Source organism: Tamandua tetradactyla, chromosome 9 (assembly GCF_023851605.1).
Source record: "Tamandua tetradactyla isolate mTamTet1 chromosome 9, mTamTet1.pri, whole genome shotgun sequence".
Taxonomy (NCBI): Eukaryota; Metazoa; Chordata; class Mammalia; order Pilosa; family Myrmecophagidae; genus Tamandua; species Tamandua tetradactyla.
The window spans coordinates 46902238-46924955 of NC_135335.1; the positions used below are offsets into that span (position 1 = coordinate 46902238).

Genomic DNA, 22718 nt, shown 5'->3' on the forward strand with positions numbered 1-22718 from the left:
GTAGGGAGCTGTCAGTGCACTTCCTCCCGCCCCGTCCCCACAACGACTAAAGGGCCGCGTGGTCTCACACCCGCCCGATAGCGGCCGCCGCACCTCTGAGGAACCCTCCGCTTCAAAGGCCCATCCAGACAGCCGCTCCCGTCAGCTGAGGGGGAGGCCGTCGGGAACAGCAAACTCACCAGAGCTATGGTCGCTGTCACCATCTTGCGTCCATCACGGACCCCTCACGCACCCGGGGCTGCTGCTCCCTTAGCGCTCTCAAGCGATCTGGGCGCTGGCAGAAGTCCCCGGGAACACGGAACTCTCGCGATAATAGACCTTTATTCAGGCGACTGGAAGGAGGAACGCACTTCCGGTGTCGTCTCACTCACACTCTGCAGTGAGGCGGGGAGGGGCGTGATATACGCCTTCCCAGACTGAAGGATCCTAATCAGCCTCAGAAACCCAGCTCCGTAAACCATCAAGGTGAGAAAAACGAGGAAAGAACTGTCATATTTAATCGATTTTGAGGTGCGTATTTTGCATTTTAACATTTCTAAAAAGTCAGGGTATGTCTCAGTGAATAGTGTTTTTGCAGAATTGGGCGCCTTTTCTCTTTCTTGGTGACTCAAGAAATAATATGCATCTTAAAACTGGTAGCATCGTAGATTCTATGACAAACACAGTAGATAGAACTTAAACCCAGTTGACGGGGCGTGTGAAGTCATTCCGTCGTGAAGGGTCTGCAGGCAGAGTCCCCTTACTCCCTTAAATGCTTTAAAAAGGCTCAGCGTAGTCATACGTGGTTTTGGAAAATCTGCTCTGAGTAGTTGCCATGTGGTGGACCCAGTCCCAAGCTTGGAATTCCGTTTTCCGACCCGGGAGAAACAAGTAAGCCGAGGCAACCGAGATTGCTGGCCCAGGAAAAAACCTCAAGAAAGTGGCTTCCCCAGTTGGGGAAGTCTCTTTCCAACCCTGGCAAAGTTTAGAATATAATAGAGAAGATCTCTTGTTAAATACGGCAAATTTGCCTCCTTTTTCTCCTGAGACGCTTCTAATATGATCAGAAAGGGTTTTCATAAAGGCGAAAGCCCATGAGGGTAAAATGATGGGCATCTTGTGGAGCTGGAGCTAGGTGTACCGTAGTCGCTATCTTAGAAGACGGGTTTGGAGGCCAGTGCCTGAGGCACTGTCGATGGGAACGCAACTGGAAAAGTCGGGGATCCCAGACTTCTCTCTCCCCCTACCAGTGCTGCTGGCAGGAATGACCCCTTGCCCAGCAGTGCCTCGGAAGTCCAGGAATGGAGCTCAGAAACCCAGCCTACAGGAATTGTCCTGAGGCTCCTTGGAGAGGAGGTCTCATCTCTGCAGCAGCTCCCAGATCAAAAGAAAAGACTGGTAGTTGGGGGGGGGGTCCTCTACCAGTATATACCGGTGGTTTTATGTTTTACTTTCAAATAAATGATTTAATGCAGAGGATCAAACAGTTTTCTAACATATTAAAGCTCAATTTTATTGTGTCAAATTGTCCTTTTCATGAAGCATGGAAACATTAATATTGGGTAGGTAGTTTTATTTTTATCCATGTTTTAGGGCCACCCATGCATGGGTAAAAAACTGTGAAAGGGGAGTTCAACTGCAATTAGTATATAAATCTCCTACAAGAATCTGCTAATTTGATAATATCAGGTGTATATATTTTTTATTTTTAGTTATTGCCTCTTAATTTTGGGGCAGTACTCTTTGTATTTATATAGGGTGCATTTTTACGTTTTCTCTAGTTACGGAGGATTTTTTTTCATGCTTAATTAAAGCATTTACTTTTTCCTGTCTAGGCTACATCTGTGGAATGGCTATAGGAAATATCAATTTATCTTTGTTTTGTTTAATTTTTCTTTTGTAGGTCATCCAGGGTTGTTTTAGTTATTTGGAACTGTTGTATTCAAATATTTGACATCTTAACTTTGGCATTGCAGATGATGTGAGTACATTTTTTGCTTATACTTCAGTGACTTGATAAAAAAAAAACAGGCTAATACTGAACGATTTGTGTTATTAAAGTGCTACTATTTAAACCAAATTCCAGAATGAAGTCTGCCCATTTATTATTTTATGTATTTATTATAAAATACAGTAAATGTGGCTTGTCTCTATTTTCCAAAACAAATTCCTTGATGCAATCTCTCATTTCATTGATGGTTTTGTATCACAAAAGTTTTGAAATTTTAAAGCAAGAAACTTTAGACATTTGAGCATACATTTTAAGCCTCTACAGTCATTCTTCTCTGGCTTCTTTATAATCCATATTTGTAATAGATGAAGACTCCACATTCAGAGTCTCTTAAACAGTAAATCATAGTATACTCCTTTTTTCGTTTTTCTGGATTTCTGGTCAGTTGTTGTAAAACTTGATCAATTAGGCTTTGGGAACAGTAGGATTTCAAAAGGGCTTTAGTATTTTCAATTTAATTCAGGTTGTTCTTATACAGAGAAAACATTTTAGCCCTTAGATGGTGAGTAGAATAAAAAATAAAATGAGAGTAATTTTGATTTGTAATTTTAAGGATTCTTCCTACCCATGATGGCTTTCTTATTTTATTTTATTTTTTAAATTAACATGTCCTAAGTCAGGAGGCTCTCAAAGACTTAATTGAAAGGAAAAGCAAAACAGCCACCAACATGGAAAGTGTAAAAGTACACAGTGTATTTTTCCTGTGTTCATTTTTTTTAAACATAACAGCATACAAACATGAACATTCTTACCATTTGATCATTCCATTCTTGGTATATAATCAATAACTCACAATATCATGACATACTTGTATATTCATCACCATGATCATTTCTTAGAACATTTGCATCAATTCAGAATAAGAAATAAAAAGAAAAAAGAAGAAAACTCATACATACCATACCCCTTACCCCTTCATCTCCTTGATTACTAGTATTTCCATCTACCCAATATATTTTAGCCTTTGTTTCTTCTATTTTTTTCCATACCCCTTATCACTCCCTTTCATTGATCACTAGCATTTCAATCTACTAAATTTATTTTAACATTTGTTCCCCCTAGTATTTATTTATTTTTAATCCATATGTTTTACTCATCCGTCCATACCATAGATAAAAGGAGCATCAGACACAAGGTTTTCACAATCACATAGTCACATTGTGAAAGCTGTATCATCATACAGTCATCTTCGAGAAACATGGCTGCTGAAACACAGCTCTACATTTGCAGGCAGTTCCCTTCAGCCTCTCCAATATACCTTAACTAAAAAGGTGATATCTATATAATGCGTAAGAATAATCTCCAGGATAACCTCTTGACACTGTTTGAAATCTCTCAGCCATTGACTCTTTATTTTGTCTCGTTTCTCTCTTTCCCCTTTTGGTCTAGAAGATTTTTTCAATCCCTTGATCCTGACTCCCAAGCTTAGTCTAGGATTTCTGTCCCATCTGTATTCATTTTTATTGACTATCTTTCTTCTTTATGTAATAGATTAAAGCTATGGTTTTGAAACTGGATTCTTGAAGTACTCGGATTTCCAAGGGCTCCTCTTGAGGCCCATCTACTTCCCTCAGGCGCCCCTCCCCTTCTAACCTCTCCTTCCTCCTGAGTAGCTTCACATCAATCTCTTACATACTGGACATTTGCATAGGTTTTCTTATGAAGATGGTAATTTATTTGTTTAATGTTTAATAAAAATTGAAAACATCTGGCCAATTATATGGGTCATCTGAACTCTGTAGAGACATTTTTTAAGAATATAAAACTATAGTTTAAAATGCACTTATTTATTCATCAACTCACTATGTAATACCTGCTCTGTGCTTGGCAGTATAATGCATGCTGGAGATACAAAGCTGAATAAGGGTGGTCTAGTGGGAGATGGGAACAAGTCTTAGCAATTATGGTACAATGCAATGAATGCTGTGATAAAACTAAAATACAAGTGCTGCAGGAATCCACAGGGAGGGCTTCTGGAGGTAATTTTTAAGATGAGAGCTTTAAAGGGGATTGAGTCAGCCAGGATGTAAGTGAGGAGAAGAAAAAGTGAAAGAGCTCAAGTCCCAAGTTTATGAAATCTGTTTCCTCACTGGAGGAGGACAAGCCAGTTAAGGAATAGACTCAGATTAAAGTGACCATTGTCATTTTTATTACAGCCTTATATCATACTGAGGCCATAAAAAGTACTGTACATGCAATTACTTTGAGAAATAATTAAATTCTAAGTTTAAAACTTCTTGAATTCTGTAATATTGTTCAAGGACATATGTAAGGCTGCCTGGTTCTTGAGAAGTATCTTCCACGTAATAATCTTTTTTATTAGGACAATTTCTCAGTATATTCCTACTTTCCCATCCCTTTTCCTATCAACACTGTTTTTGGTAGAAGCCTAATGAGCTAAATTGTGCATAAATTCTTTCCAGTTTACAAATTTTATCTGCCTCTATCAGCAGTGAATTCTGGGGGCTTTAACAAACCTTCACTCTGAAAACACCTTGCTGTTTCAGCAGAGTGTAGCATTTAAAATCATGAGTTAGGTGCAAGTCATAATTGCCATTTTTCACCTGTGAAATTTTCAGGCAGCTTACCTAAATAAAAAGCATTTGCACAGAGTGGCATGGGGTTAGTGCTCAATAAATCTTGGCTGCTGTGTTATCATTATTGTTTATTGTCATGAGAGAATGTTGAATTTGTCAAATGCCTTTTCTACATCTATTGAGATTATGATAAGATTTTTCTTCCTTAGTTTATTAATATGGTGTATTACCTTAATTTATTTTCAAATGTTAAATCAGTCTTGCATTCCAGGAATAAATCTTAGTCATGCTATTTTATCCTTTCTATATGTTGCTGAGTTTGGTTTCCTATTTTTTTCTTAAAGACTTTTCTGTACCTGTGTTCATGAGGGATGTTGGTTTGTAGTATTTTCTCTTGTTATGTCTTTTCCTGGCTTTGTTGTCAGGCTAATACTGGCCTCAAAGAATGAGTTAGAAAGTGTTCCCTCTGAAAGTGTTTGCATAGGTTTGGTATTTTGTCTTTAAGTTTTTGATAAAATTCACCAATAAAGCTATCTGGCCTTAGGTTTTTGTTTGTGGGAATATCGCTAATTGCTAATCCAATGCCTTTACTAGTTTGTTTTTCTTCTTGAGATACTTTTGGCAATGTATGTCTTTCTACCAATGTGTCTGTTTCATCTAAGTTATCTAGTTTTTGGCATAAAGTTATCCATAATATTACCCTATCATCCTTTTAATTTCTCTTGGTTTATTAGTGATATTCCCCTGTGTTAGTTTGCAAGCTGCCAGAATGCTATATACCAGTTTTTAAAAAGGGGAATTTAATAAGATACAAGTTTACATGTTAAGGCACCAACAAGAGGTTACCTTCACAGAAGAAAGGCTGGTGGATCTAGAATACCTCTGTCAGCTGGGAAGGCATGTGGCTGGCATCTGCTGGTCCCTTGCTTCTGGGCTCCATTGCTTTCAGCCTCTCTTCCTGTGGGAGTTCCTCACTTTACTTCTCCAGGGCTGGCTTTCATCTCTTGGCTTCTCTTGGCTCTCTCCAGGTTCTGACTTGCTTAACATCTCATGGTGACATTTGCTGGGCTCCAAGCATCTCCAAACATCTGTGTCTCTATTCTCCAAGTGTTAGCGTCTGTGTCAGCACTGCTCTGTTGTTTTTGAATCTCTCCAAGATATTTCCTCTTTTAAAAGATCCCAGTAAACTAATCAAGGCCAGTGGGAATGGGTGGAGTTGCATCTCCATCTGATCAAAGGTCACACCCACAACTGGACGTGCCACACCTCCATGGAGATAATCTAATCAAAAGTTTTAATTTACAGCATTGGATCAGGATTAAGAGAAATGGCTGCCTCTACAAGATTGAATCAGGATTAAAACATGGCTTTTCTGGGGTACATAATACTTTCAAACTGGCATATCCCACCTCTCATTCCTGAAAATTATAAATTTTGTCTTCTATTTCTCTCTTTTCCCCCTGGACCCTCTACCCTAACACTTACTTTTTTGATCTTTTCAAAAAGTACTTTTGATTTCATTGACTTTCTCTATTATTTTTCTGTTTTGTTTGTTATTGATTCACCTCTACTCATTATTAATTCCTTCTTTTTGGGGGACGGGGATTAATTTGCTATTATTTTTCTACTTCTTAAGGTAAAATCTTAGATTACACTTATGAGCCTTTTCTAGTACAAGTCTTTAAAGCTGTACATTTTCTTCTCAGCACTGTTTTGGTGGCATTTCATCAGTTTTTGTTAATTTTTTTTCTCAGTTCAAAATAATTTCTAATTTCCCCTGTGGTTTCTTTTTAGTCTTATAAGTTATATAGCTGTATGTTGTTTAATTTCCAAATATTTGTGGATTTCCCTAATTTCTGTCTGTTTGCCATTTCTAATTTGATTCCATTGCATTTGGAGAACATCCTCAAGTGTTTTAAAATTTATTGAGTGCATTTCATGGCTTAACATGTATATTCTCTGTCTTGAATAGTGTTCCCTGTGTGTTAAAAAAATTGTCTTCCATTGAGTGGAGTGTTCTATAGGTGTCAATCAAATTGATTGATAGTTTTTTTCATATCTTCTTTACCCTTGTTGAATTTCAGTTTAGTGGTTATCAGTTATTGAGAGTGAAGTATTAAAACCTCAGCAATTATTGAATTGTTTACTTCTCTTTTCAATTCTGTCATTTCTTGCTCTGTGGTTTAGGGGCTCCATGGTTAAGTGCATACATTTATAATTGTTATGACTTCTTGATGAATACTCATTTTATTATTATGAGTTTCCCTCTTTGTCTCTAGTAATATTTCTTGCCTTAAAGTCGACTTTGATATCAATTACAGTTACCCCAAACATAATAGTTACTATTTGAATGGCATATGTTTCCTAACCTTTTAGTTTCAATTTATTTATTTTATTGAATTTAAGATGTCTCTTGTATACAATATGTAGTTAGAGCTTACTTATCTTTTCTGATAATATCTGCCTTTTGATTGGAGTGGTAGACCATTCATATTTAATGTAATTACAGTAAATGGGTGCAGTTATGGTTTCCATTTGCTATATTTTCTGTCTGCCTTATGGTTGTGTGTTTGTGTGTCCATGTGTGTTTGTTCTTCTGTTTCTCTTTTCTGCCTTCTTTTATGTTAAATATTTTTAGTTTTGGTTTGCCATTTTAATCCCTTTTTTTAACTACATAATTTTTACTATCATAATGGTTGCTCTGAGATTACAACATTAATTTTAGTTTATCACACACTACTTCAGGCTAATCCTGAAATCTTATGTCTTTTAAAGAAATTAAGAGAAAGAAGAGGAAAAGTTTGTATATGTCGTCTTTCATATTTACACGCATAGTTTACTCATTTTTGTTGCTCTTTGCTTCCTCCAATGGATTTAAATTACTGTCTGTTATCATTTCCTTTGAAGTTGAAGGATTTCCTTTAATAACTCTTATAAGGCAAGTCTGTTAACAATTTCTCTCAGGCTTTGGTTCTCAGATTTTATTAGTCTCAGATAGAATGCCATTGATAGCAAGCCTGGAACAGGTTGTATTTTCAAGATTTATATTCAGGGAGAGATTTTATTCAGTGATCAGTTGGCTACTATCTAAATGACATTCTCTAAGAAATATAAAACATGCCTTCATGTCAGTACAGTTATTGAGTAATTACTGCTTTATGGATAAGACAAAATCCAGATCTGCCTGTGTATTGTTTGTAAACGTTTACATTAGGTTGAACATGTGACATATTTAGTTACTGTCTTCTTTGCTTTGTGTTATTGGCCCTAGAATTTGATCAAGCCATCTTACACACCATCCCATTTTTCCCATAAGTAACCCAATGATTTGGTGGGTTCATATAATGAGGATGAATTTTGGGGTGAATTGTTGATGTCAATAAAATCCCAGGCCTCAAATAAATCAAAGGATGATGTATATGACATGCTTTTGTAGGGTATAAACCCAAATCAAAAATTGACTTAAAACAGCAAAATAAATATTTTTCAAGTCTGAAATGCCCTGAGTCAGTTAAATGGGGTTAGTTTAGGCATTTTTCAAATTTTGATTGCTGAAATACCAAAATTGTATATTATTTGCTCCAAAGAAGTGGCAGAATTTAAGAAAGTACCCAGAGGTTTCAATTGTTTTGAGATTTATCTATTGAAAATGAAAATATTTGTAATTAATTTTGATAGCAGGTTTAACCAAACATTGTAGAGACTCAAAGCTGATCTACACTTTGTTTACAATTTACAATTTAAATTTTTCTTGATAATTCCAACACCCGTGTTATCTCAATTGTTGTCATCTATTGCTTGTCTTCTCTCATTCATGTTTAAATTTTCTGACCTCTTGGTATAACAAACAATTTTCCATTGTACCCTTGACCCTAGATATTCTGTTATATGACCCTAGATTCTACTGATAATTTCTTTTTGCTTGAGTCACCCTGTTAAAGTGTAGTATATAAAGTGCAGTTGGAGTACAGCACCCTGCTGGACTTACCTGACACCACCCCATCACAAAATAGAGCCCTGGGTGGTTCCACCTCTCCCCCTCCTGTCTCACCCCCGTCTGGTAACTGTCAAGTGGAATGGAATGTTCAGCTCTCTGCTTAGTCTTGCTGATACCAGGGAGGGAGTAGGCAGAGGGAGGGGATGCAAAAGGCTAACTAGTGCTGCCTTTTCCTGAGTCATTCCACCTTACTGTTGCTATGTGAGGTTGAAAGTTCAGTTCCTGATGGGCTATGCTGAAACCACCCCAACAAAAGCAGATTACCAACTGCTGATGCCTCACTCCGGCTTGTTGCCAGCTGGGGGGTCACACAGGTCCCTGTGTTCGGCACTTGACAGCCTTTCCTTTGGTGTTTGGGCATGTGGGTATTATCAAAAACATTTTTGTTGTGTGTTTTCTTGGTTATTTGGCAAGAGGGCCAGGCCTGTTTGTCTGCATCTGTTGTTTCTGGGTTGCGGGTTTCTCTAGCACCCCACTTGGGAAATACAGGAAGCACAAGAAACTCACCACCACATTTTCCCTCAAGTCCTGAGGCCCCTAGCCAAGTCACTTTTTCCTTTTAGAGTCTTTCCTATATTTGTTGCATGATATCCAAGATTTTTTGCTGTAATAGAGAGGACTAGTGAAGAGTGGGAATTACCTCTCTTGATTGGAGCCAGAAGTCTGAAGTTGAATTTATCAGACAACCTGAACTCCTTTTAAAGGGGTGTGAAATCTGGATGCCTGAGCAAAACAGATGGTTACCGCCTCTGTTATCTAGTCCTCATTCCTGGCTAATCTGGAGAGGAATCACTTTGTCACTGTCACTCAAGTTCTACCTACTTTTTCAAAGGCCCAATACTACCAGATGGTGTTGAGGATCTTACATTATTCTCTTGGGCACTAACCAAGGGATTTCCATTCAGCACTTTTCGGTTCTCCTCTGTGGTTGAAGCACCCAAGAGGGGCCAGCAGTTAGAACACTGGATGTAGGGAGAGAGGCTACCATCAGTGTAAGCTTTTAATATCACTGATAGGAATTTGTGCCTCAGTGTCTCCAAGGTTCTTTGCCCTTGACGCTCACTTTTTGAGGCAATTTATGGTTCTGGCCTCAGACCCCCTGTCTTCCAGGACTCAGAAATTTCTTTTAATTGTTTTTTTTTTTTTATTAATTAAAGAAAAAAAAGAAATTAACACAACATTTAGAAATCATTCCATTCTACATATGCAATCAGTAATTCTTAACATCATCACATAGATGCATGATCATCATTTCTTAGTACATTTGCATCGATTTAGGAAAAGAACTAGCAAAACAACAGAAAATGATATAGAATGTTAATATAGAGAAAAAAATAAAAATACTAATAATAGTAAAAAAAAGGAGAAAGAAAAAAAAGACACAAACAAACAAACAGACAAACAAACAAAAAAAAACCTATAGCTCAGATGCAGCTTCATTCAGTGTTTTAACATGATTACTTTACAATTAGGTATTATTGTGCTGTCCATTTTTGAGTTTTTGTATCTAGTCCTGTTGCACAGTCTGTATCCCTTCAGCTTCAATTACCCATTATCTTACCCTGTTTCTAACTCCTGCTGGTCTCTGTTACCAATGACATATTCCAAGTTTATTCTCGAATGTCAGTTCACATCAGTGGGACCATACAGTATTTGTCCTTTAGTTTTTGGCTAGACTCACTCAGCATAATGTTCTCTAGGTCCATCCATGTTATTACATGCTTCATAAGTTTATTCTTTCTTAAAGCTGCATAATATTCCATCGTATGTATATACCACGGTTTGTTTAGCCACTCGTCTGTTGATGGACATTTTGGCTGTTTCCATCTCTTTGCAACTGTAAATAACGCTGCTATAAACATTGGTGTGCAAATGTCCGTTTGTGTCTTTGCCCTTAAGTCCTTTGAGTAGATACCTAGCAATGGTATTGCTGGGTCGTATGGCAATTCTATATTCAGTTTTTTGAGGAACCGCCAAACTGCCTTCCACAGTGGTTGCACCATTTGACATTCCCACAAACAGTGGATAAGTGTGCCTCTTTCTCCGCATCCTCTCCAGCACTTGTCATTTTCTGTTTTGTTAATAATGGCCATTCTGGTGGGTGTGAGATGATATCTCATTGTGGTTTTGATTTGCATTTCTCTAATGGCCAGGGACATTGAGCATCTGTTCATGTGCCTTTTGGCCTTTTGTATTTCCTCTTCTGAGAGGTGTCTGTTCAAGTCTTTTTCCTATTTTGTAATTGGGTTGGCTGTCTTTTTGTTGTTGAGTTGAACAATCTCTTTATAAATTCTGGATACTAGACCTTTATCTGATATGCCGTTTCCAAATATTGTCTCCCATTGTGTAGGCTGTCTTTCTACTTTCTTGATGAAGTTCTTTGATGCACAAAAGTGTTTAATTTTGAGGAGCTCCCATTTATTTATTTCTTTCTTCAGTGCTCTTGCTTTAGGTTTAAGGTCCATTAAACCGCCTCCAATTGTAAGTTTCATAAGATATCTCCCTACATTTTCCTCTAACTGTTTTATGGTCTTAGACCTAATGTTTAGATCTTTGATCCATTTTGAGTTAACTTTTGTATAGGGTGTGAGATACGGGTCTTCTTTCATTCTTTTGCATATGGATATCCAGTTCTCTAGGCACCATTTATTGAAGAGACTGTTCTGTCCCAGGTGAGTTGGCTTGACTGCCTTATCAAAGATCAAATGTCCGTAGATGAGAGGGTCTATATCTGAGCACTCTATTCGATTCCATTGGTCGATATATTATCTTTATGCCAATACCATGCTGTTTTGACCACTGTGGCTTCATAATATGCCTTAAAGTCCGGCAGCGTGAGACCTCCAGCTTCGTTTTTTTTCCTCAAGATACTTTTAGCAATTCGGGGCACCCTGCCCTTCCAGATAAATTTGCTTATTGGTTTTTCTATTTCTGAAAAATAGGTTGCTGGGATTTTGATTGGTATTGCATTGAATCTGTAAATCAATTTAGGTAGGATTGACATCTTAACTATATTTAGTCTTCCAATCCATGAACATGGTATGCCCTTCCATCTATTTAGGTCTTTTGTGATTTCTTTTAACAGTTTTTTGTAGTTTTCTTTGTATAGGTTTTTTGTCTCTTTAGTTAAATTTATTCCTAGGTATTTTATTCTTTTAGTTGCAATTGTAAATGGAATTCATTTCTTGATTTCCCCCTCAGCTTGTTCATTGCTCGTGTATAGAAATGCTACAGATTTTTGAATGTTGATCTTGTAACCTGCTACTTTGCTGTACTCATTTATTAGCTCTAGTAGTTTTGTTGTGGATTTTTCCGGGTTTTCGACGTATAGTATCATATCGTCTGCAAACAGTAATAGTTTTACTTCTTCCTTTCCAATTTTGATGCCTTGTATTTCTTTGTCTTGTCTAATTGCTCTGTCTAGAACCTCCAACACGATGTTGAATAATAGTGGTGATAATGGACATCCTTGTCTTGTTCCTGATCTTAGGGGGAAAGTTTTCAATTTTTCCCCATTGAGGATGATATTAGCTGTGGGTTTTTCGTATATTCCCTCTATCATTTTAAGGAAGTTCCCTTGTATTCCTATCTTTTGAAGTGTTTTCAACAGGAAAGGATGTTGAATCTTGTTAAATGCCTTCTCTGCATCAATTGAGATGATCATGTGATTTTTCTGCTTTGATTTGTTGATATGGTGTATTACATTAATTGATTTTCTTATGTTGAACCATCCTTGCATACCTGGGATGAATCCTACTTGGTCATGATGTACAATTCTTTTAATGTGTTGTTGGATTCGATTTGCTAGAATTTTGTTGAGGATTTTGCATCTATATTCATTAGAGATTGGTCTGTAGTTTTCTTTTTTTGTAATATCTTTGCCTGGTTTCGGTATGAGGGTGATGTTGGCTTCATAGAATGAATTAGGTAGCTTTCCCTCCACTTCGATTTTTTTGAAGAGTTTGAGGAGAGTTGGTACTAATTCTTTCTGAAATGTTTGATAGAATTTACATGTGAAGCCGTCTGGTCCTGGACTTTTCTTTTTAGGAAGCTTTTGAATGACTGATTCAATTTCTTTACTTGTGATTGGTTTGTTGAGGTCATCTATTTCTTCTTGAGTCAAAGTTGGTTGTTTATGCCTTTCCAGGAACCCGTCCATTTCATCTAAATTGTTGTATTTATTAGCATAAAGTTGTTCATAGTATCCTGTTATTACCTCCTTTATTTCTTTGAGGTCAGTGGTTATGTCTCCTCTTCCATTTCTGATCTTATTTATTTGCATCCTCTCTCTTCTTCTTTTTGTCAGTCTTGCTAAGGGCCCATCAATCTTATTGATTTTCTCATAGAACCAACTTCTGGTCTTATTGATTTTCTCTATTGTTTTCATGTTTTCAATTTCATTTATTTCTGCTCTAATCTTTGTTATTTCTTTCCTCTTGCTTGCTTTGGGGTTAGTTTGCTGTTCTTTCTCCAGTTCTTCCAAGTGGACAGTTAATTCTTGAAATTTTGCCTTTTCTTCTTTTCTGATATAGGCATTTAGGGCAATAAATTTCCCTCTTAGCACTGCCTTTGCTGCGTCCCATAGGTTTTGATATGTTGTGTTTTCATTTTCATTCGCCTCGAGGTATTTACTAATTTCTCTTGCAATTTCTTCTTTGACCCACTTGTTGTTTAACAGTGTGTCGTTGAGCCTCCACGTATTTGTGAATTTTCTGGCATTCCGCCTATTATTGATTTCCAACTTCATTCCTTTATGATCTGAGAAAGTGTTGTGTATGATTTCAGTCTTTTAAAATTTGTTAAGACTTGCTTTGTGACCCAGCATATGGTCTATCTTTGAGAATGATCCATGAGCACTTGAGAAAAAGGTGTATCCTGCTGTTGTGGGATGTAATGTCCTATAAATGTCTGTTAAGTCTAGCTCATTTATAGTAATATTCAGATTCTCTATTTCTTTATTGATTCTCTGTCTAGATGTTCTGTCCATTGATGAGAGTGATGAATTGAAGTCTCCAACTATTATGGTATATGTCTATTTCCCTTTTCAGTGTTTGCAGTGTATTCCTCACGTATTTTGGGGCATTCTGGTTCGGTGCATAAATATTTATGATTGTTATGTCTTCTTGTTTAATTGTTCCTTTTATTAGTAGATAGTGTTCTTCTTTGTGTCTTTTAACTGTTTTACATTTGAAGTCTAATTTGTTGGATATTAGTATAGCTACTCCTGCTCTTTTCTGGTTGTTATTTGCATGAAATATCTTTTCCCAACCTTTCACTTTCAACCTATGTTTATCTTTGGGTCTAAGATGTGTTTCCTGTAGACAGCATATGGAAGGATCCTGTTTTTTAATCCATTCTGCCAATCTATGTCTTTTGATTGGGGAATTCAGTCCATTAACATTTAGTGTTATTACTGTTTGGGTAATATTTTCCTCTACCATTTTGCCTTTTGTATTATATATATATATCATATCTGATTTTCCTTCTTTCTACACTCTTCTCCATACCTCTCTCTTCTGTCTTTTCGTATCTGACTCTAGTGCTCCCTTTAGTATTTGTTGCAGAGCTGGTCTCTTGGTCACAAATTCTCTCAGTGACTTTTTTGTCTGAGAATGTTTTCATTTCTCCCTCATTTTTGAAGGACAATTTTGCTGGATATAGGAGTCTTGGTTGGCAGTTTTTCTCTTTTAGTAATTTAAATATATCATCCCACTGTCTTCTAGTTTCCATGGTTTCTGCTGAGAAATCTACACATAGTCTTATTGGGTTCCCTTGTATGTGATGGATTGTTTTTCTCTTGCTGCTTTCAAGATCCTCTCTTTCTCTTTGACGTCTGACATTCTAACTAGTAAGTGTCTTGGAGAACGCCTATTTGGGTCTATTCTCTTTGGGGTGCACTGCACTTCTTGGATCTGTAATTTTAGGTCTTTCATAAGAGTTGGGAAATTTTCAGTGATAATTTCTTCCATTAGTTTTTCTCCTCCTTTTCCCTTCTCTTTCCTTCTGGGACACCCACAACACGTATATTTGTGCGCTTCATATTGTCATTCAGTTCCCTGATCCCCTGTTCAAATTTTTCCATTCTTTTCCCTATAGTTTCTGTTTCTTTTTGGAATTCAGATGTTCCATCCTCCAATTCACTGATTCTAGCTTCTGTCTCTTTAAATCTACCATTGTAGTTATCCATTGTTTTTTCCAGCTTTTCTATTTTGTCCTTCACTCCCATAAGTTCTGTGATTTTTTTTTTTCAGTTTTCCTATTTCTTCTTTTTGTTCAGCCCATGTCTTCTTCATGTCCTCCCTCAATTTATCGATTTGGTTTTTGAAGAGGTTTTCCATTTCTGTTCGTATATTCAGCATAGGTGTCTCAGCTCCTGTGTCTCATTTGAACTATTGTTTTGTTCCTTTGACTGGGCCATATCTTCAATTTTCTGAGCGTGATCTGTTATTTTCTGCTGGTGTCTGGGCATTTAATCAGATTTCCCTGGGTGTGAGACCCAGCAGGTTGAAAGATTTTTCTGTGAAATCTCTGGGCTCTGTTTTTCTTATCCTGCCCAGTAGGTGGCGCTCGTGACGCTCCAGTAGAAGATGCTGTGGCTCCTTTAACTTTGGAAAACTCTCGCTGTAGGGGGGGGGTCACCAGCCGAAGCGGCTTGGGGGAGTACCAATCCGAATCTCCCAGCCGGCCCGGGGATCCGCGCGCAGGGAGGGTTGCCGGCCTCTCCAGCTTGGGGGAGCGCCTGTCCAAATTTCCCAGCCGGCCCGGGGCGCCAAGCGTGGTGGGGGGGCTCTAGCCTCCGCGGCTTGGGGGAGTGCCTATCCACCGTTCCCAGCCGGACCGGGAAGCCACGTGTTTGGAAGGGACCCCGGTCGGCGTTCTCCGCGGCTTGGGGATCTCCGATCCAATTCTCCCAGCTGTTCCTGGGGGCCGCGCGTGGGGGGGGGGCACCAGCCGCTGCGGCTTGAGGGGACCGCCTGTCCAATTCTCCCAGCCGGCCCCGGAAGGAGGGAGGGAGGGACTCCGGCCGCCTGCCGCCCCGGCCCGGGGAAGCCCGCTCCCCTTGGCGATCTCACCGGGGGAGGTTCTCCCAGCCAGCCAGCCGCTCCAGAATGGGGTACGCTGTCCTCTTGGTCTCTGTCGTGACTCTGGGAGCTGCCCTGTATCGCCTCTACCTCCCTAGTAGCTGTTCTGGAGGAGGAACTAAGACCCGCGCGTCTTACTAAGCCGCCATCTTCTCCGGAAGTCAAATTAATTGTTTTTTTTAAGACTTCCCTCCCTATTTCCTATCCCCACGTATCCTCCCCCTTTTTTGGGGGGTTGTGGTGGTGCATGGTCCAGAAATCAAACCTGGGTCTCCCACATAGAAGGTGGCCAGTATTCTACCACTGAACTACCCATGCACCTTCACCAATCCCCTTTTACCTTTTTTTTTTTTTGCATCAGCAGGCACTGGGAATAGAACCCGGGTCTCCAGCATGGCAGGCAAGAATTCTACCTGCTGAGACACCATCGCACCCCCCACCCATCCCCTTTTAATCTATATTCTATATCTTTGATTTCACTCAATATGATATCTTGAAGATTCATCCATGTTGTCACAATTATCAGAACTTCATTCCTTTTTATAGCTGCAAAATAGTCCATTGGATGTATTTCCCACATTTTTTAGTTAATTGAGGTTTAATTTACATACAATGAAATTTACCCTTTTTTGATATATGATCCGAGTTTAACAAATGCCAACAGTCATGAAACCACCACCACAATCAAGATAGAAAAAATTTTTCAACTTCAAAATTTGCCTTGTTCCTCAGTATCATTGCCTGGTTGTCATTATTAAGATTTAGTCTATCTCATAAAAATAGTTCTGAAGTATTCCCTTCTCTTCTATTTCTCTGAAATGGTTGGGAATGATTGTCATTATTTTTCCTGTAGTTTCATAAATTTCAGCACAGAAATCATTTGGGCCTGGTGTTTTCCATATGAAAAATTTTTATTATAAGTTGATTTTATTCATCGACCAATTCAGATTATTGATTTCCTCTGATAGTTTTGGTAATTTTTGTGTTTTAAGGAAAACTTCCATTTTGTCTAAATGGTTTCTTTTAGTTGCATGAAATTGTTCATAATCTTCCTTTACTTTTCTTTCAATGACTTCAGGTCTAATTGTGTTCCCTTCTTTCCTTGCAAGTACTGTTATTGTGTTTTTTATCTTAATTTGTCCAAGTAGATATTTATTAGCTTTATTCATTTTTCAAAAAACTAACTTTTTATCATTTTCTTTTTCTACTTTTATTTCAATGATTTCTAAAGTTACTGGCATTATTTCCTTTCTTTTATTTACTTAGATTAAATTTACTTTGCCTTTCTAGCTTCTCAGGGATGCCAGGAATACACCTAACCTCCCCTTCCCACACCTCTGGCACAGGTTTTTTGCTCAGCAGGGGCCTAGGCCTGGAAGGGGGCACCCAGGGACTGCTGGAGGGGCCAGGCCCCATGTCTGGCTCCATGGAGCCTCAGCCCTGGGTCTGGACGCCGCCAGCATTAGGCACTGCTGTGGGGACTGCGCCAGTCCGGCTGCGGTTGTCAAGGCCAGTGTCTTCCCAGGGTAGAGGCTGCTTACAACTCCAGCCGGTGCAGGGCAGAGGAATGGTCCTAGTGGGTCCTGACTCCAATATCTGCCTTGGGAGATGAACCTTTCTTTTTTTAGTGTTTAAAGCTCCAGATTTCCTCTCAGTGCTGCCTTGGATGTAACCCAGAAATTTTGGTGCATTGTGTTTTCATTTTCATCACCTGAAGGTAGTTCTAATTTCCCCTGTGATTTCTTCCTTGATCTATTGTTTGTTTAAGAATTTATTTCCACATATTTGTGAATTTTCCAGTTCTACCTCTGTGACTGATTTCTAGCTTCATTTCATTGTGGTTGCAGAAGGTACATTGTATGATTTCTATATTTTTTAATTTATTGACACTTCATTTATGATCAAACGTTTGGACTATCTTGGAGGATGACCCACATGCACTAGAGCATACTATGCTGCTGTTGGATAAAGTGTTCTCTCTTTCTAAATATCTGTTAAGGTTATTTGGCTTATAATATCTTTCCAGTCTTCTATTTCCTCATTGCTCTTCTTAATGGTCTATCCTTTTGAAAGTGGTATATTGAGATCTCCTACTATTGATGTTTAATTATTTCTCTCTTCAAATCTCTCAATATTTGTGTCATATATTTTGACACTCTGCCCTTGAGTGCATATGTATATAATTGTTGTCTATTGTTAAGTGACCCCTTTATTATATATATTAGCATTCTTTGTTCATGATTGTTTTAATCTGATAATAGTTTAGCTACTTCATCTCTCTTTTTTTTCATGTTTGTGTTATATTTTTCTTCCAACCCTTCACCTTCAACCTACTTGTGTCTTTCAATTTAAATTGAGTGCCTTATAAACAGCATTTAGTTAAGTCATTGTTTTTCATCCATTCTGCCAAGCTCTGCCTTTTGATTGGTGAGTTGAATCCATTTACACTGAAAGTAAATCCTAATAATGCAGAACTTTAAACTGCCATTTTGCTGTTTGCTGTTTGTAAGTCATATATTTTTACCCTCAATTTTTAATGTTTTCTTTCGTTTTTTGATTTTTTGTTTTGTGCCGTTTGGAGTCCCTTCTCATTTATTTCTGTAACTATTTATCATGTATTTTCTTTATGATTACCAGTGGGCTAAATTTAATGTCATAAATCTCTAACAATAGACACAAAATTAATTTTAATATCACATACATACACTGTTCCTATACCTCTTTCTGCCCCCCACCTTTTTCGTTTTATTTTTAATAAATTACATCTTTACACAGTTTGTCCAAAATCTAAAAATTATCATTACTTTCTTTTTTTTTTAGAGAAGTTGTGCGTTGGCAGAACAATCATGCATAAAATGTAGGATTCCCATACACCACCACATCACCAACACTTGAAGTGTGTGGAAATTTTGCTATAATTAATGATAACATTTTTGTAATTCTAATATTTTTGATAGTTACGTTTGTTACAATTGATGAAAGATTATTAGAGTATTATAACTATTATCTGTAGTTTATGTAGGATATTTTCCCCCATTTTCCCAAGCTATTATTTTTTTTCATGCATGTTTTTATTTTATAACTCGTCTAACCATACACTGGATAAAGGGGGACTTATATTTTTAAAAAATTGTCTTATTTGAGGAGCATACAAAATATTTCCATATTCAAATGAAATAGTTTAAGAAGCATTTTTCCACTGGAACAGAGATATAAATTTCTTTAAATTCCTGTAACTGCTTGTGCTGGTTTGAAAGGATGTATGGACCCTAGAAAAGCCATGTTTTAATCAAAATCCCATTTTGTAAAGGCAGAATAATCCCTACTCAATACTGTATGTTTGAATCTGTAATCAGATTATCTCCCTGAGGATGTGATTTAATCAAGAGTGGTTGTTAAGCTGGGTTAGGTGATGACATGTCTCCACCCATTTGAGTGGGTTTTGATAAGTTTCTGGAGTCCTATAAAAGAGGAAAGATTTTGGAGAATGAAGGAGATTCGGAGAGAGCAGAGAATGCTGCAGTAGCACGAAGCAGAGAGTCCAGGAGCCAGCGACCTTTGGAGATGAAGAAGGAAAATGCCTCCTGGGGAGCTTCATGAAACTGGAAACCAGGAGAGAAAGCTAGCAGGTGACAGCGTGTTCGCCATGTGCCCTTCCAGCTGAGAGAGAAGCCCAGATTGTGTTCACCATGTGCCTTCTCACTTAAGAGAGAAACCCTGAACTTCATCGGCTTTCTTGAACCAAGGTATCTTTCCCTGGATGGATACCTTTGAATGGGCATTTCTATAGACTTGTTTTAACTGGGACATTTTCTTGGCCTTAGAACTGTAAACTAGCAACTTATTAAATTCCCCTTTTTAAAAACCATTGTTTCTGGTATATTGCATTCCGGCAGCTAGCAAACTAGAACACTGTTCATAAGTCCTCAATTTCTTTAGACATGGAATAAAGTAATATTGCTCTAAATGGCAACCAGTTCTCCATCATTTAAAATAATCCCCTGAAATAAACATTGATCCGTATCTTTAATCTTATAACTTAGAGGCCACATGTTATTACAAAAGGATTTCTTCCATTGGATTCTTGAGCAGTGCACTCTAATCAAAGGTGTTACTATTTTGGCCACAAAATCTGTGACTATCATATGAACTTAAATCAATAATGACTAGTAATAACTTCATTGTTATGAATCTGTTCTGAGAGCTCTATGCATATTGGAACTGTAGACAAGGAGTTGTGAACGTGAACCAAGTATGTCAGTGTTTCTCCTCTACCCCTTTTTCATTTGTCCCCATAGAGATTTTGTTTACATAGTAAAATATATGTAACAAAAATTGCCATTTTTAAGTGTACAGTTCATTGGCGTTATTATATTCACAGTGTTGTACAACCATCACCACTATTTCCAAATATTTTTCAATACTCTAGGCAGAAACTATGCCCATTGAGGAACAACTCCCCATACCCCATTCCTCTCAGCCCCTGGAAACATCTTATTTACTTTCTGTCTATGAATTTACCTACCCCAGATATTTCATATAAATGGAACCACACAATATTTTCCTTTTGTGTCTGACTTGTTTCACTTAGCATAATATTTTCAAGGTTCAAACAAATGTTTAGTATGTATCAGAATTTCATTTATATTTACTGCTAGCTGAATAATATTTCCATTCTGTGTATTTACTACAGTTTGTAAATCCATTAATCTGTCAATGAATGCTTCAGTTGTTTCACCCTTTTGTCCCGTTTTGTATTGTTCTTTATGAAGTTCATCTAAGCTTTTGAGGAGCTTGCTCACTTTTCAGGCTTTGGTCTGGACTATTGCATTCTTATATTGCCTTTTTACCAGGTTGGTCTTTGCTGCATTTAGTTTTTTTCTTTCTATGCATGTCTTTACATTATCACTCACCTAACCATATATTGAATAAAGGGAGTGTCAGTCACAAGGTTTTTAGAATCACACAATCACAAAATAAAAGCTATGTAGTTATGCATTCATTATCAAAGATCAAGGCTGCTGGGTTGCATTCAACAATTTCAGGTATTTCCTTCTGGCTATTTTAATACACTAGAAACTAAAATATCTACATAATGATTCAATTGCTATAATTATTTGTTAAATCCCAACTTTTAAATCCTCACTCCTCGGTTACAATTCCTTCCTCTTATTTGATCATTCTCTTAACCTTAAGCGATATCTGAACAATGACTATTCTAACTTCTTCATGTTGAAAAGGGGTGTCGATATTGTGGCGTAGAGGAATGAAAATGGTTGATGTTCATGGAGAGGCTGTATCTCTGTGTTTCTGGGCTTATTTGGCATAAAGGCCATCTGAATGCTTTAGGTTTCTGAAAAAGTGAATAACTAAAACTTGTAAAGAGTCTTAGATAGAACTCAAAGTATTCTATATGGTTTTCAAGAATACTGTTGGTTGGGGCTTGGCATAGTATGGCAATTTTTAATATGTGGCTGAAGCTTACTTGACAGTAAGCTCTCAACTTTAGATGAAATCTCTTAGCCATTGAATTTTATTTTGTTTAATTTCTTTTCCCTCTTTTGGTCAAGAAGGCATTGCTAATCCCACAATGCCAGGGCCAGACTCATTCTTTGGAGTCATGTCCCATGTTGCGGAGGAGAGTTACATCCCTGGAAGTCTTGTCTCATGTAGGGAGATGGCAGTCAGTTTATTTACAGAGTTTCATTTAGAAAGAAAAACCACATATGAGCAACAAAAGAGGTTCTCTGGGGGGTGACTTTCAGACATAATTATAAGTAGATGTAGCTTTGCCATTAGAGAAATAAGTTTCATGAGGGCAAACTTCAAGATTGAAGGCTTGGCTTATTAAATTGGGAGTCCCTAATGCTTAGAGAGTATCAGGAATTTCCCAGGTGGGGAAGTTTAATACTTCTTCATTTTTTATTCCAGTCCCTCAAGGGACTTTGCAAATGCTTCTTTTATTTTCTGCTCAAAATCCTCTGGAATGTATTGGGGTATTACATTTACCTGTAAAGAATAACAAGATCTCATTCCCTATTCTAGGTTCCATGTAATTAGGGTGTTTAAATAAACTGACCAGGTAGGTTAAATTAGATAGTGTGCTATAGAAAACTTAAATTTTGAACAAAATAAACATCTCTTCCTTTGGTCTCATATGGAAGTTGAAGTTTTAAAATACAAACAATATCTTTTACCTTGTATTCTGATTTACCTTAGTCCTAATCATATCTGCTTCATTCATATCTCTAATTGAAATCTAATCTCTTTTTCAGCTTCTTTAACAGTACCTGTGACATAGAGAAAAACGCCTAATACCGCACGAGAAAGCACCGGAGCCTCTGAGAAGTGGACAAGCATTTTATTGCCAGCAGGCTCAGAGGACTTCTGTCCAAAGTCTGAGTGCCAAATATCCTTTGTCTCCAGACTATATAGGCTAGCAGGAGAGAAGTACAGAAGCAGAACTTGCAGGGTGGGAGTTACCATGGGAATGGACAAGGCAGATGCAGCAGACATTTTGTTTCACTACCTCTTCTAGAAAGCATGTTTTTACATATTCTTGAGAGTGCACAAATTCATAAAGTCATTTCAGTAAGGAAATACAGCAATAATACTGAGGTCCCTCTTATGAATTACCTCACCTGTATAGAGTAATGCTGACTTTCAGAGCTGCAGAACTCTGTCACACAGATACCCAGAAATCCAGGGAACTACAGATTATACACAAAGAGAACAGCATCTCAGAATTTAAAAATAATTAAAACTAAGAAATAATTGTGACTGCTGTAAGAGCCGCCACCACATGGAGGGGTTGAGCCTGTGTACCGGAGATGGCAGAGAGCCCAGGTGCAGCCCTGATGCTTGGAGAGGGTAGAGCCGAGAAAAAGGTGATCTTTCCAGTGTCCTCCAAGCTTGCACTTGGAGAGAGGTGGGCTGCTCTGTAGGCCCTTGGAAAAGGTGGGACTGCTGCTTTCTAAAGCCCCGAAGATAAATGACTCTTTTTTTTTTTTTTTTTTTTTTTTTTTAAAGGAAAGACAGAGAGAAGGAAGGAAGGATAGAAGGAAGGAAGGAAGGAAGAAAGGGAAACATCTTTAAACATTTTCTTGTTTTAT

The 22718-nt window shown here is 37.8% G+C and overlaps 1 protein-coding gene and 1 long non-coding RNA gene across 2 annotated transcripts in view; one reads left to right on the forward strand and one right to left on the reverse strand.

Moving 5' to 3' along the window:
• Positions 1-296, reverse strand: part of LOC143647086 (uncharacterized) — a 54807-nt gene extending 54511 nt beyond the window's left edge. The window contains exon 1 of the mRNA XM_077116710.1: positions 180-296. The gene's annotated coding sequence lies outside the window, so the exon portion shown is untranslated. The remainder of the gene's footprint in view (positions 1-179) is intronic.
• Positions 297-365: 69 nt separating this feature from the next.
• Positions 366-22600, forward strand: LOC143646087 (uncharacterized). The gene is made up of 3 exons (XR_013157268.1): positions 366-510; positions 1883-1960; positions 21882-22600. It is a non-coding gene; the product is annotated as an uncharacterized LOC143646087 (long non-coding RNA).
• Positions 22601-22718: the final 118 nt, after the last annotated feature.